Source organism: Sapajus apella, unplaced genomic scaffold (genome assembly GCF_009761245.1).
Source record: "Sapajus apella isolate SASKATOON/1434 unplaced genomic scaffold, GSC_monkey_1.0 scaffold41, whole genome shotgun sequence".
Lineage (NCBI taxonomy): Eukaryota > Metazoa > Chordata > Mammalia > Primates > Cebidae > Sapajus > Sapajus apella.
In genome coordinates this window covers 1,473,993-1,484,351 of record NW_022436981.1, presented here as the reverse complement: position 1 = coordinate 1,484,351, position 10,359 = coordinate 1,473,993, and positions in this window count along the sequence as shown.

The window sequence follows — 10,359 nt, the reverse complement described above, 5'->3', positions numbered from 1 at the left end:
TAGCTGTTCTACTAGGTGTGGAGTGCTATCTCATGGTAATCTTCATTTGCATTTCCCTGTGACTAGTGATATTGAACACCTTTTCATGTGCTTATGTGCCATCTACATACCTTCTTTGATGAAATGTCTCTTCATGATTTTTGCCCATTTTCTAATGGAGATGTTTGGGTTTTTCTACTGTTGAGGTTTGAGAGTTTTGTTTTTGTTTTTGAGATGAAGTCTTGCTCTGTCCTCCAGGTTGCAATTCAGTGGTGTGATCTCAGCTCACTGCAACTTCCACCTCCCAAGTTCAAGTGATCCTCCTGGTTCAGCCTCCCGAATGACTGGGACCACAGGCGTGTGCCACCACGCCCAGCTAATTTTTATATTTTTATTAGAGATGGGATTTCACCATGTTGGCCAGGCTGGTCTCAAACTCCTGGCCTCAGGTGATCCATCCACTTCAGCCTCCTAAAGGGCTAGGATTACAGGCATGAGCCATCATGCCTGACCAAGAGTTCTTTTTTTTGAAACGGAGCTTCGCTCTCGTTGCCCAGGCTGGAGTGTGATGGTGCGATCTTGGCTCACTGCAACCTCCACCTCCCAGGTTCAAGCGATTCTCCTGCCTCAGCCTCCTGAGTAGCTGGGATTACAGGCATGCGCCACTTTGCCCGGCTAATTTTATATTTTTAGTAGAGACAGGGTTTCTCCATGTTGGTCAGGCTGGTCTTGAACTCCCAAGCTCAGGGTGATCCACCTGCCTCAGCCTCCCAAAGTACTGGGATTATAGGCGTGAGCTACCATGCATGGCCAAGAGTTCTTTATATATTCTATGGATGTCAGATATTTTCTTTGTTTTTTGTTTTGTTTTGTTTTTTGAGATGGAGTCTCGCTCTGTTGCCCAGGTTGGAGTATAGTGGTGAGATCTCTGCTCACTGCAGCATTCACTTCCCAGGTTCAAGTGATTCTCCTGCCTCAGCCTCCTGAGTAGCTGGGATTATAGGCACATACCACCAAGACTGGCTAATTTTTGTATTTTTAGTAAAGATGGGGTTTCATCATGTTGGTCAGGCTGGTCTTGAACTCCTGAGCTTATGATCCACTTGCCTCAGCCTCCCAAAGTGCCAGGATTACAGGCATGAACCACCGTGCCCAACTGATATCAGATATTTTCTTGCAAATATTTTCTTCCAGTTTGTAGCTTGTATTTTTCTTTTTCTTTATTTTATTGTTATTATTTGAGACAGAGTCTTGCTCTGTCACCCACACTGGAGCGCAGTGGTGCAATCATGGCTCACTCACAGCCTTGACCTCCTGGGCTCAAAGTGATCATCCTACCTCAGCCTCCCAAGTAGCTAGGACCACAGGTATATGCCACCATGCCTGGCTATTTTTTTTTTCTAGAGATGGCATCTCCATGTGTTTCCCAGGATGGTCTCGAACCCCTGTGCTCAGGTGATCCTCCCAGGCTCCCAAAGTGTTGGGATCACAGGGATGAGCCACCACATCTGGTTAATTTTTGTACTTTTTGTAGAGATGGGGTTTCACCACGTTGCCCAGGTTTGTCTCCAACTCCTGGACTCAAGTAATCTGCCCACCTCGACTTCCCAAAGTGCTGAGTTTACATGCGTGAGCCACCATGCCCTGCACTGAAGGATCTATTTCTAAGGTGGCTCAGTCACATGGTGGGTAAGTAAGTGTTGGTTGTTAGTGGAAGGTCTTAGTTTTCTTCCACGTGAACCTCTCCATAAGGGCTGCTTGAGTCTTTATGACATGGTGGTTAGGTTTCCCAATGGTAAGCAATCTAAGACCATAGGGTGAGGGCTGAAATGCCCTTTATTTTCTAGCCTGAGAAGTCACATATTGATGACACAGACTAGCTGTGATTCAGTGAGGTAGGGACAACTCAAAGGTGTGAATATCCAGAGTCAAGGGCATTGGAAGCCACCTTGGAGACTGGGTACCATAGCTGGTCAATAGAACTAAATAGATGCAATTCGAGACAGTCTGGCTCCATAGTTAGGAAGCATAAACACCCTCTTATTGTGGCTTAGTATGGTAACATTTGGGCTGGCTGGGAAATACGACTTCTGTAAAGTAGAAGAAGAGCAACTGAGGAAGGGTAGGTGGTATTTCTACGATAGGAAAACAGGACAATTTTGTGAAAGGATCATATGGAAACTGAGTATTTGGTTACTTATTTTCTTAAAAATATCCATGCTGTAAACTTTTTGGAAAGTTGCCTTATGCCTCAGCCTGCTGTCCTGAATGACTGTTCCACATCTTCTCTAACCTCCTACACCTTCTGCCCTTCTCCGTCTCTACTGATGACATTGCTTCCTAACACTCAGAGAAGGTTCAGGCACATCTATCCATGGACAGCATCTATGCTAACACACTCTCCCTTCCCTCCTTGAACAGTCTCTGCTACCAAGGTCAACTCTTCAACTTGGCTACTAGATCTTTTCTCCTCTCAACTACTCAAGGATATTAGGCTTGGCAGCCATTCATCCCTTTATCTGAAATTTGCCTCTCTTGGCTCATTCTCATCAGCATGTATGTCAGGCTATACCATCTTCCATCTTTTTTTTTGAGACAGGATCTTACTTGTCACTCAGACTGGAGTACAGTGGTGTGATCTTGGCTCACTGCAGCCTTAACCTCCCAAGTTCAAGTGATCCTTCCATCTCAACCTCCTGAGTAGCTGGGACTATAGGCGCATACCACCAAGCCTGGCTAAGTTTTGTATTTTTTCTTAGAGATGGGGTTTCGTCATGATGCCCAGGCTGGTCTCGAACTCCTGGGCTCAAGGGATCCACCTGCCTTGGCCTCCCCAAGTGCTAGGATTACAAGTGTGAGCCACTGCACCCAATCTTATCTTCCATTTAAAAACTAAAACAAAAGCAGAAAAACTTTCTCAACACCTTTCCCCCTTTAGCTACTGTCCCAGGTCTCTGCTTCTCTTTACAGCAATGTTTTTGTTTGTTTGTTTTGTTTTCTGAGATGGAGTTGCTCTGTTTTCCGGGCTGGAGTGTAGTGGTGCAATCTTGGCTCACTGCAACCTCTACCTCCTGGGTTCAAGTGATTCTCCTGCCTCAGTCTCCTGAGTAGCTGGGATTACAGGCATACACCACCACACCTGGCTAATTTTTGCATTTTTACTAGAGATGGGGTTTCACCATGTTGACCAGGCTGGTCTCGAACTCCTGACCTCAGGTGATCCACCCATCTCAGCCTCCCAAAGTGTTGGAATTACAGGTGTGAGCCATGGCATCCAGCCTACAGCAAAACTTATTGAAAGAATGGTCAACTATCTGTCTCCACTTTCTCTTCTCTCATTCTCTGTGAATGCATTTTAATTAGGCTTTTGCCCACATCACTCTACTGAACCTGCTCTTTTCAAAGTAGTCAATGACTTTCATATCAAATTGAATGGTTGTCTCTCAGGACTTACTCTTCACCTATCATGGTATTGGTTATCTGTTGCTATGTAACAATTACCCTCAAATTTAGTGACTCAAAACAAGAAGCAATTTTCTCATAGTTTCTATGGGTCAGGAATCCAGGAATAGCTTAGCTATGTGATTCTAGATTAGGTTCTCTTATGAAGTTGCCTTCAAGGTGGTGGCAGGGGTTGTAGTCATGTGAAGTCTTGGAAGGTTGGAAGATCCACTTCCAATGTACCCACTCACATGTCTGGCAAATTAGTGTTTGTTTTTGGTAGTAGGCCTTAGTTCTTCACCATGTAGACCTCTCCATAAGGCTGCTTGAGCATCCTCACAATATGGCAACTGCCTTCTTCTCTGGGAGAAGGGATTTCAAAGAGAACAAAGCAGAAGTTGAAATATCTCTTATGATCTGGCCTCATAAGTTGCACTCCATTATTTCCGGAACATCTTAATGGTTATACAAGTTATTCCAATTCAGTGTAGAAAGAGATTATACAGGAACATGTGTACCGTGAAGCAAGAGTCATTGGGGAGCCATCTTGGAGGCTAGCTAGCAGAGTGATGTATGTCTCAGTTGATTGCTCTCTTCTCTCTCTCCTTCTTTAATGCTATCTCATTCTTGATATAATTTTAATTCTTGACTTTCTGGATACCACACATTCTCGGTTCTCTTCCTATCTCATTGGTTGCTTCTCAGTTTTCTTTCTGTTTATCCTTTCAGCTTCAAATGTTAGAGCCTCTTAGGGTTCATTTCACATCTGCAATGGATGCTGTTGTCCTACTTAGATCTCCTTTACAGGACGAGTTGTACCCATTCCTCAGCTCCTGTGAGTGTTGGCTACTAATGGTTCATCATTTACTCCTCCTCTGGAGAATTGCTCTCCACAAACTGGATCTGCCTTACCTGAGAGATTAGAGCGATTAACTACTGCTCTCCACTGGCCAGCAGACCTGTCATTGACTAATGACTAATGACTAAATGAGGTCAAGTAAAAAAGGCCAATTCCTAGCCTTGGTAGAACGAGCTTTGTGGAATAAGTCATGCTCCAAAGTTCTCACAGGATCAAACTGAACACCATAACTTTGCCTAGGTCTTTCTCGTCTCCTATTCTGTTTCCCTTGCTCATTTTCTCCTGACAGCACTCCCTCAAAGATAACATACACTCAAATCCCTATCTCGGCTCTGATTATAGGGATTCTGATCTAAGATGCCAATACACTTTTTTCTATTTGTACTCATTCCCTAGGCTTCCACTGCTCTTCAGACAGACCAAGGATCTGACCCACCTCAGAATCTTTCTCTCCGCCTGTCACCCACATCCCCAGATATCTACATGGTTCAATTCCTTGCTTCCTTCAGGTCTCTGCCCAAATCTTGTTTTATCAGAGAGGCCTTCCCTGTCTGCCTTATATAAATAGATGTATATCTGCACCTATCACTTTCTAACCCCCTACCAAATTAATTTTTCCAAAATGCATATTATCATTTGAGATATTATTTATCTACTTTCTATTTGTTTATTGTCTGTCCCTTCCTCTACTAGGCTATGTGTTCCATGAGAGCAGGGATTTTATTATTTTTGCTCATTGTCATATTCCCAGGGCATAGAACAGTGCCTGACATATGGTAAATACTCAATAAATCATTTGTTGAATGAATGAATAAATGGACTCATTAATAGGGAAAACTGAGCCAACCTATAAAAAGCTTCCTTGTTCCCACCTATTCTCCCAGCACTCCTGCAGTGGGAAACTGGGCAAACTCATAGCAGCAGCTAAAAATATCACTCTTGAAAAATAACACAATAATTGAGTGCCAATTATGTGTCCAATACTGTTCTTGCTACTTTCACGCACTAGCTCTAATCTTTAGAACTACCCTGCAAACTGGATATAGAACATGAAGGTTAACCAATCAAACTTTGGAGACAAAGATTGAAATCTTGCCTCGGCCACTCTGTAACTATGTGATCTTGGGCAAGTTCTTTGAACTTGAAGAGTCCTAAATGTGGTTAATAATAGATCCCATCTCCAAGTGGCCAGCCTGGTACTATCACAAATGTGTTCATGTTTGTCTCCTCCACCAGAGCAAAGTTCTTGAAAGTAATAATAGAGTCTCTTTCACAGAGTTGGTGGGAGGATTAAATGAGACAATGTATGCAAAAGATCTAGCAAACTGCCTGGGATATAATAGTTGCTTAATAACTCTTACTATTATTATTGTATTCATTTTTCAGATGAAAAAACACCAGTGATGTGGCTGGACTCCAGGGTAAATGACCATGTCAGGCCCCAGAGATTCTGCATCCTTAGCCTTATTCTCCTAGCCTCAAAGATTCCCTAGGCATGGCAGGCTATGAAGCAGAGCTATGAATCAAGGAGACAAGAGCTGGGGCATTAAGTGGTAACCTGGTTGGACAGTTGACTAAGAGGCCCCTCTAATGCCGCCATATCACTACAAGAGTTGCAGAACATTGTCATAATTCAGGGAAGTCCCCCTACGTTGAATTGACAGTCATTTTGGTGGGATAGACTAAAGGTTGAAGTTAATTTGATTTCTAGAATATGAAGAAATTAGATATTTGGGGCATGTATAAGTTTATGCCCTGAGATTCAAACTTACAATATAAATAGTACAAAGCAGTGTATGATAAAGCTAGGTGATCTGCACAATGGCTTTTACCGGAATTCAGAGGAGACAGAGATCATTGAGAACAATCAAGACAGGTTTTTCCTAGAGGATGGGACCTGGAACAATAATAGAACTACTACTAATAATAACTATTTATGAAGGGCTTGATTCTTTATGTATTATTAATATGGTTTGGTTGTATCTCCACCCGAATCTTATCTTGTAGTTTCCATAATCCCCATGTGTTGTGGGAGGGACCCAGTGGGAGGTAATTGAATCATGGGAGCAGTTACCTCCATGCTGTTCTCATGATAGTGACTGAGTTTTCACGAGATCTGATGGTTTTATAAGGGGCTTTTTCCCTTTTTACTCATTCTTCTTCTCCTTTCTGCCATGTAAAGAAGGATGTGTTTGCCTCCCATTCTGCCATGATTGTAAGTTTCCTGAGACCTCCCCAGCCATGCTGAACTGTGAGTCAATTAAACCTCTTTCCTTTATAAATTACCTAGTCCATGAAGACAGGGTATGTCCTCATAAGGGCATAAAAATGGACTAATGGCTGGGCATGGTGGCTCACACCTGTAATATCAGCACTTTGGGAGGCCGAGGTGGGTAGATCACAAGGTCAGGAATTTGAGACCAGCCTGGCCCAGATGGTGAAACCCTGTCTCTACTCAAAATACAAAAATTAGCTGGGCACAGTGGCTTGAACGCAGGAGGTGGTGGTTTCAGTGAGCTGAGATTGCGCCAGTGCACTCTAGCCTGGGTGGCAGAGCAAGATTCTGTCTCAAAAAAAAAAAAGACTAATATAATGATTGCCTTTTTAAATATTCACAATAAATTAGCAATATATGTAGATGTTATCATCTCCATTTCACAGATAAGGAAACTGAAGCTCAGAGAGTTTAAGTAACTTTCTCATTATCATAAAGCTAACAAGTAGTTTGGGTCAGGGTTTGAACCCAGGTCTATCTCTAGTCCTATGGAAACATGCCCATGGCCCACGCCCCTTCCACACTTGAGTGCCTGTCCTGAAGGACCAAGCTGAAACTCAGCTCCCCTTGATAGTGACATACCAGCAATCCCCAGTGGATTCCCATAGCACTTTGATCCCACCTCCAAGTGGCTGCTTCCTGGAACTATCACAGTGTGTCCATGTTTGTCTCCTCCACCAGAGCAAAGTTTCTGAAAATCAGACACATGTCTTATTTATCTCTATCTTTATCAATTTTGCAGTACTTGGCACTCAGTAGGCATCAAAATATTGAAAAAATTGATGAAGGAAAAAATAAATATTAAATACTGTGATACCAAAAAGCATCTATTTGGGGTTATTTAAAAGTATGCTTTGAATTTCTCATGATTTTAAACATATATTTGATATGACTTTTTTTTTTTTTTTTTTTTTTTGAGACAGAGTCACCCTCTGTCACCCAGACTGGAGTGCAGTGACACTATCTTGGCTCACTGCAACCTCTGCCTCCTGGGTTCAAGCGATTCTCCTGCCTCAGTCTCCCAAGAAGCTGGGATTACAGGTGCGGGCCACCACACCAAGCTCATTTTTTTGTATTTTTAGTAGAGACACGGTTTTATCATGTTGGCCAGGCTGGTCTTGAGCTCCTGACCTAAAGTGATCCACTCACTTTGGCCTCCCAAAGTGCTGAGATTACAGGCATGAGCCACCATACCCAGCCAGATAAGACATTTTAATTCCTTTCATGATTCCTGGTATTGTTGAAGAGACATCATTTACAGGTATAACAGGGACTACAAATAAACATATGAAAATGATAAAGTATAAGATAGTAAATGATAATGTGTTAAAATGCATGGATTCTTTAATAATGCAATAGAAGTTTAGAAAATAGAGATTAGTGTGATTTTAGGCGGTATAAGGAAAGAGAACTGAGGACAGCTCTCTGAAATGCTATATTTGTCAGTTCTCAGTTGCAAGCAACGGAAATAGATTCTGAATAAGTTAAGCTACTGAGCAGTTCACAGAAACACTGGGACACCTGGAGAACCAGGCTCAGAGCCTAAACAGATAAAACCATAGCCAAAACCACTCCATAAACAGTGTTTGGTGAAGATTCTGGTGTCCACTATATGCCACATTTTATATCACTGACACTATCAGGCCAGGAACCTGAGCTTGGCACTGCTGCTAGGGCTGCATGAAAACTAGAAGCTGCTGTCACCAGGAACACTCTTCCCCTGACTCTGCTTATTTTCGTCAGTAACTCCTGAGTCAAAGGTTAGGATAGCTGCATCTGATTGGCTCAGCCTAGGACACTGTCAGCTCTGGCTGCAAAGGAGGCTGGGAAAGCCCGGATCTGGTGTTTTCAGCATCTCTAGTGAGAAGTAGGATCTGCTTCATATAAGATTCTTGGGGTCTTTTTTGTTTATTTATATTTTTGAAACAGAGTCTCATGCTGTCACCCAGGCTGGAGTGCAGTGGTATGATCTTGGCTCACTGCAGTCACTGCCTCCTGGGTTCAAATGACTCTCATGCCTCAGCCTCCCAAGTAGTTGAGATTACAGGTGTGTGCTACCCTGCCTGACTAATTTTTTGTATTTTTAGTATAGATGGGTTTCATTATGTTGGTCAGACTGGTCTTGAACTCCTGACCTCAAGTGATCTGCCCGCCTCAGCCTCCCAAAGTGCTGGATTCTTAAGGTGGGAAATTCTCAGGTATTGGGCAGCCTCCACCCCCATCTCCCAAAAAAGAAATGTCTACTGCAGTTGCCCAAAGCTAGAGGGCAAGAAAAGGAAGAGGGATGGTTAGATAAGAGATCAGAAGTGGCCCAGGGCAGTGGAAAGAGCCTTGAGGAAGCCTGGGAGGAGAGTTTAAGGAGGGAAAGGTAAGGTGCTGAGTGCTTTGGAGAGTTCTAGGGAGAGTAGAAGTGGTCTTTGTATTTGGATAGAAAGGGGTGTTGTCTGACCTCACCAAGAGCAATTTTAGTCAAGTGTGGAGGTAGAAGCCAATCATAGGAAATTATGGAGAAAACCAATGTAAAGACATGGAGGAATATGTCTCAAAAATATTGGGGACATTTGTCTCTATTAATCATCTAATGTCATAATTCATCACTCATTCCATGACATGATTTGGCTGTGCTTCCACCTGTGTAGGGAAGGGGAGCAGAAAGTTGCCAGGATAGGCCAGATGTGGTGGTGCATGGCTGTAATCCCAGCACCTTAGGAGGCTGAGGTGGGAGGACTGCTTGAGTCCAGGAAGTTGAGGCTGCAGTGAGCCATGATCATGCCACTGCACTCTGGCCTGGGCAATAGAAAGAAAGAAGAAAGGAAGAAGTGTGAGAAACAAACTCACCCATCTAAACCCAAAGAATGGACTCAGAGACTCAGAGAACAGTGAAAGTGAGACTTTTAATGACAGTCCTGAGGATTGGGTGTCTGATAGGCAGGCACATCCAGCACAGTTTCAACAAGCAATTTATCCCCTAATGCACAGCTCCCTCCCCCTGTTCCTCCTAGGCTGAGTACTATGGGGTCATAATCTCCCTGGACATTGCCTATTGATTGTTGAGTAGGGGCTTTAGGTGTTTGTTTGTCTAGGTTGTCTTGTTGCATTTTATTGCAGCCCATAATGCATTGCAATCCTAGTTAGCTCAGGGGCTCTTTAAATATTTAACTTATGACCTAAGTGGCTGGACAGGCTGAGTGAGCTATTTTGCAGACTAGTACATTTTTATCTTAGACTAAACTTTGGTTCAGGTGAAGGCAACTGAGGGAGGTGGGGAGCGGGGAGGCCAACAAGCAGTCATTGGCTATCCAAGCAGGGGCCTAGTATATCCTGTTTCCTTTGTAGTTTGCTGGCCTAAGCTGATTTAAGGCACTCTGTGTTGGAAATGGACCAGTGCATACATTATTTCTTTCACTTCCCTCCTCTTTTTCTTTTTACTCCTATTGGTCCCATTTTCACATTTATTTTTGTGTCCTTTGGTTCTTAAATTTATTAGGGACTCCTAATAAGTTAATTTAAGTGCTGAGATTAAAATAATGTGTTGTAACTCTCCAACTTCAGAGGCCATGTGGATTCTTGGGGATCTTATGGAATGCCGGGGTGAAGGGAATGGCCAATTGAACTAAGGCACAAGTTCAGGTGCAATTGGACGGTAACAGGTTAGGGGGGGTTCTCTTCCCATAATAGCACCAGACATCAGCCTGGGGTATATGAAGCGCTGAGTAGTTGCCTTTGTTTGACTCACCAGTCAAACATTTAGGATGTGGGTAAAAGCTGAGAGTTTTCCCACAGGCTTACTAAACTCTGCCCCCTG